Source organism: Lolium rigidum, chromosome 7 (genome assembly GCF_022539505.1).
Source record: "Lolium rigidum isolate FL_2022 chromosome 7, APGP_CSIRO_Lrig_0.1, whole genome shotgun sequence".
Lineage (NCBI taxonomy): Eukaryota > Viridiplantae > Streptophyta > Magnoliopsida > Poales > Poaceae > Lolium > Lolium rigidum.
The window spans coordinates 267,547,645-267,553,798 of record NC_061514.1 but is presented as its reverse complement, the minus strand read 5'-3'; positions in this window follow the sequence as shown (position 1 = coordinate 267,553,798).

Below are 6,154 nucleotides of genomic sequence, written 5' to 3'. Positions count from 1 at the left end.
CTGGATCTGGTCGTGTTGCCCCTCCTTCCCACCTCATTTTCACCTCTTCATTCACCAAAATTAAGTTGGTAAACTTAATTTTCTTCATAGGTAACTAATGGTGAAGCTTTCTTAGCTCAATACCCTACTCAATCTCAACTTTTTACCTCATCCAACACTCTAGGTCTCGCCGTATCGGTAACTTTGTTGGTTTTATGCTTTGTGTGTGAACGGTTCCGATCGTCTTGCACACACGTCATGCACATATGTTATGTGCGAAGCTCGATGATATCATGTGTACGTGCGCATGCGCGAAAAGCGTCACGTGCATGTGTGTTGTATGCGAAGCCTCCGGATCCACATGTGTGTTGTATATGCGAAGCCTCCACACATGTGTTGCATGTGTTTTTGTTTGCAGGGATTTGAAATGCGATGGAGTTGCCAATATTTTGCCGAAACGTTGATTCATTTCCGTTTCGGCGAATGTTGGGCATACTACGCATATACATGTCCTATTTTTAGGGAAGGTCATGCCAAAATTTTCTTTTGGTATGCTAAGATATCCATTTTCTCTATATCCGCAGGCGACCATGGTCCGCATGATGAGCGAAGGCGTTGTGGCTAGGTTTTGAAAGCCGCGACAGCCGAGATGATTAGAAATAACCAAAAGGAGATAAGATGTCCGTGTCGAAGATGCAAGCTAACGAGCCTTATGGACCCTAAAGCCGATATGGTGCGGGACCACCTTCTCATGCGTGGTTTCATGGATGGCTATCGGTGGGAAGGCGACGAAGATGATTATGAATTTGTCCATGGGAATTCAACAAGAAGTAAGGAAGGCCGAGGTGATCAGGATGTAGAAGATCTCGGGCATGATCAGGATGTAGAAGATCCCGGAGATGATGATGACCACAATGTAGGAGATCCCGGACCTCGATGATGAGGAAGATCAAGATGGAGGTCATCATGACGATCATGAAGATGAAGACGATGAACCATCGTCGATGGACCGGGTGCGGGACCCTTATCTTCAAGAGCCGCTTCTCAAGCGTACGAGTAACGCAAGAGCCGCCGCCCGAGAGAAAGCCAAGATGGATCAACTCGGAGGTAGACGCCGTTACTCCATTGTATGAAGGATGCAGGCCGGAGGATACCCGCCCGAAAGTAACGCTCATGGCTCGGAGATGAAGGTAAAGCACAAAATGACCGACACATCCTTCAACGACAACATGTCATTCTCGCGTGAACGTCTTCCCAAAGGTAACACGTGTCCGACTAGTATCGAGGAGGCCAAGAAAATCGTGTGTCCTCTGGATTTACCGCATGTGAAATACCATGTGTGCTTGAACGATTGCATCATTTATCGGAACGAGCACGCAGAGTGTACCATATGTCCGGAGTGCGGCGTCAATCGGTACAAGAAGGGGAAGAAAGCTCCTCGGAAGGTGGTGTGGTACTTTCCGATCACTCCTCGTCCGCAGCGGTATTTCGCGGATCCTAAGCAAGCAAAGCTAATGCGCTGGCACGCGGAGATGAGGAAGGGAGAAGATGACGCAGCATGATCCGAAGAAAAAGAAAAAGGACAGGATGTTGAGACACCCTTCGGATGCTAGCCGTGGAATGCGTTGGACCTCGAGTACCCAGAATTTGGGGACGATCCTAGGAACATAAGGCCGGGCGCGAGCACCGATGGAGTCAATCCGTTTGGCAGCCGAGCAAAGCACGCATAGCACCCGGCCCGTGTTTGTGTGGATGTACAACCTCCCCCTCGGTTGTGCATGAAGAGGAAGTACATTCAAATGAGTATGCTAATTGAAGGGCCGAAACAACCAGGGAACGACATCAATCCGTATATGGGGCTTCGAAAGAGGAGCTAGCCACGCTATGGGACACGCCCGCCAATACGTGGGACGCCGCCGCGGAAGAATATTTCCCTATGAGAGCCGCACTGCTCACGACGGTGCACGACTTTCTCGGTTACGGATATGTCGCGGGGCAGGTGGTCCACGGATTCAATGCATGCGTAAGGTGCATGGACGACACAACGTACCGCCAGCTAGATAGAGATCCCGGGTCCTCGAAAACGGTGTTCATGGGACATCGAAGGTGGCTTCGCGAGGACGACCCATGGAGGAAACGCAAGGATCTCGTTCGATGGTGAAGACGAACCCCGAAGACGGCCACGTACGAGAAGCGGCGAGCAAATAGACGAGCTATTGAAAAATTGGAAAGAGTGCCCACCGCCGGGAAAGAAGCGAAAGGCGCCGGAGCCGCTGCTTAAGGTATGGAAGACGAGGTCTCGTTTCCGGGACTTGCCGTACCGGAAGATCCTCCGTGTGCCTCACAGCCTTGATGTCATGCACATCACGAAGAACGTGTGCGAGAGTCTGCTTGGTACCCTCCCGAACATGCCGTAGAAGACCAAAGATGGGCCGAAAGCAAGGTACGACTTGCAATCAATTGGGATCAGGGAGGAGCTTCACGCGGGACGCCCTAATGATGATGATGACGATGACGATGATGAGGCGGAGGACACGCAAAGTCGTCGCAAGGGAAAAAATGCCAAAAAGATTGAATATTACTGCCCCCGCGTGCTTCACTCTAAGTCGAAGGAGATCGAGCAGCTTTTTCGACTGTCTCCTAGGAGTAAAACTTCCCTACGGTTACGCGGGGAAGATAAGCAGTACCTAGACAAAGCGAAGCGTAGGTTCGAGCGGGATGAAGTCTCACGACCGTCACGTGCCGATGACGCATGATACTTCCGGTTGCAATCCGTGGGATCATGGACGCGCACGTCCGTGAAACGCTTTTTGGCCTATGCAACTTTTTCGACGTCATCTCTCGAAGTCTCGATGGCGTGAGGCAACTTAGAAGGCTACAGGAAGAGATCGTGGTGATACTCGTGCGAGCTTGAGATGTACTTCCCGCCCGCTTTCTTCGACGTTATGGTGCATCCGCTCGGTACATATCGTGGAGGATATCATCCAACCGGGGCCGACGTTCCTGCACAAGCATGATGCCGTTCGAAAGGATAAATGGTGTCATCAAAGGGTACGTTCGCAACAGGGCACGTCCAGTACGGAAGCATAGCCAAGGGCTTTCTCGACCGAAGAGTGCATCTCCTTCGCACGAGTTATCTAGAAATCGAGAACCCCGTTGGCCTCGCCCGTAAACAGCATCTCGGGAAGCTCGCCGGATGGGGTCACCGCGACGGTAGCCGCGAAATGCATGTCGACTTCAAGGGTCGAATCGCCGACTTTGAAAGAGCAAACCTAGTCGCGCTACAACACATAGACGTGGTCGATCCTTGGGTGGTAGAGCACAAAACCTTCATCGCAAAGACGTACAAGGATCAGGGCCAACAGAGGACGGACGGAGATATAATCAAAGAGCACAACTCAACCTTCACGCGGTGGTTCAAGGACAAGATGCCGACGTACCCTATAGACGAGGATTCTTCTGCGGAAGAAAAACTCATATTCGCCTTGTCACAGTGGCGCCGAACACAACCCGATGACATTTCAGTGCGTACGATATCAACGGCTACACATTCTACACCGAGGAAAAGGACATGAAGAGCGATTATCGAACTCCGGGGTAACGATGGAGTCCTACACCGGTGACGCTCGCGCGAGATACTACGAAAGATCGAGGAGATCTGGGAGCTGAGCTACGCCGGAGAGAATGTGCCGATGTTCCGTGTCGGTGGGCCAAGAACGTCATAAAAGAAGACCGGCATTTCACCACCATGGTTATACCCGAAGCCAAATCCAAGACAGCGGGCGCAAAGGTCACCGCGAAATATGAGCCATGGGTACTAGCTTCCCAAGTGGACCAATGCTTCTTCATTACCGACCCGCAAAAGCCCAGCCGTGTTGTCGTGAGGAGAGGCAAAAGGAGCATCATCGGAATGGATGGAGCCGCCAACGAGCTAGACTTTGACCAGTACGGCGATCCGAAGATGGAAGATGACGACGACGATGATGAAGAACCATACACAACAAGAAGAAGCAGGACCACCCTACCTAAAGGCCGTCCATTCAAGAGAAGAAGTCAAGGAGTTCCGGGCTAAATTATTCAACCGCGAGAAAGAAGGGCAAGAAGATTGTGAAAAGATAATTATGTATCATTTTCTTGTATGAATAATGGATGTCATATTGTTAATCTACACATTGTACCGATCAAAATAGACATATAATTTATATTTTTGGATATTTTCTAGATTCTATAGTATTTTAAATATTCTACATAATTATAATTATTTATGCCTTTTATTTTGGTGTATTATGCTATTTATTACTGCTGGGTTAAATCATTATAAAAAAAAGTTAAAAAATTGGGGCCGCTGTGGTTCGAACCTGGCCGGCCAGGGAAACCAAACAGGGACGGATAGCTAGCCATTGCGGTACGGTGCGGATCTTGTCAAGGTACCATCCATTTTGTTTTTGACCCTATCCTAAGTCGTAGTGGCGCACCCCTAGTGGTGCGCCATTGCTAAGAGTCACCGTGGCGCACCCCGAGCAAGTGCGCTCATTGCTTAGGGGGCTCGGGACTTAGCCAAATTAAAATCCTTGTTCTCTTCTTCTCCCCATCCCCATTCCCCAATCCTCTCCGACGCCGGCGGCCGCCCCTCCCTCGATCTGCCTCGCGACGCTGCCCCGTCCGTCTATCTGCCTCGCGACGCCGCCCACCGGTGGCCGCCACCCCTCCACCGCTCCTCTACCGCTTGCCGTGCCCCCGGAGCAGGAGTAGAAGCAGCACGATTCCCCTCTCCATCCCCCACCCCTCGATTCCCCGCCGGCGACCGCCACTCCCCCTCTATTCCCCACCGGCGACCGCCACTCCCCCTCGATTTCCTGCCGACAACCACCTCTCCCACCGCCGGCGACCACCTCTCCCTGCCTCGTCGCTCCCCAAGCTGCACGCCGTGGAGAAGGACGCCGTCTACGATCTCGTCCTCGACCTCACCGCGAGGAGCAGCACGCCACACGCGCCGGAGCAGCAGTACGAGAAGCACACCGTGCTGCCCTCGACTGCGCCAAGGTCTTCGAGGTCACGCCGTGGAGCAGCAGCAGGAGAAGCCCTCGACCTCTGACGCCGCCGCCGCCCTCGACCTCTGCCGCCGCCTCCGCATCCTTCCAAGGTAGCCTCTCCTCCTCCTTCTCCTTCTCCGTCCAGTGTTGCCGCTCGTTAGCTATAGGAGCCCCGTGAAGCATCGTGGTATGAGCGCCGCTTGATTTTTGATGCTCGTATGCACTATGCAATGATGCTTTGTATGCTTCACTCAACGATGGTGATGGGTGTCTTCAAAAATGAATGTTAACTATGTGCTTCACTTGCTCGTATGCTCTGTATTCTCAACGATGGTGATGGGTGTCTTCGGAGATGAATGTTAACTCTCTCGTGCTCCGTATGCTTCACTCAACTATGTGCTTTCACTTGCCAATGCAGAGTGCTGATAGGTAGTTGTAGTTTTCATGCCTAGGTTACTCGAATCTTACCGAGATTTCGAGTTTTCATCTATTTACTTATTGTTGGAAATACTCGTGCAAGATATTTAGTTGCTCCTTTATCACAAGAGACTGAATATATATAATGTATGCTAGTGCTCGCAGCTCGTGCACAAAACTAAACATTGGCAATTCCATCTCGCAGATTTTTTGTTTAGCTCTGCTTTTGCCGTTTTAGCTTTGGGACTATCTATCTTTGGGACTAGTTGTGAACTTTCTGAATATCCATATGCAAGTAGACGATGAAAAAGCTGGCTCGCTCTCTGCTCTTTTATTAATCCTAGCTACCATGATAGTTTTTAGCTTACTGGATGAAAGCTTGATGTTCTTGCTGCATATGTGTATCATTTAGCTCACTGAGCCCATCCTTTATTTTGATGTTTACATGTATATTATGTTATTTTGGGAAGTCTATGGTTTTCCCACATATGCTACTTGCATTGCTGTTTCTTGTATTTATAGTTCCATATATAATATGGCTCGAAAGCATACAAGTGTCTTGTACTGTATGTGTTGGAGTTCTTTGTTGACAGTAGGTTTAGTGGTTTTAAAATTTGGAAATGTTCTCTGTTGAAATGGAAATTTGTAAATGTTCTCTCTTGACAGTAGGTTTAGTGGTTTGAAAATTTGGCTGATCAAAGAACTTCATGGTAAATATGTAGTAG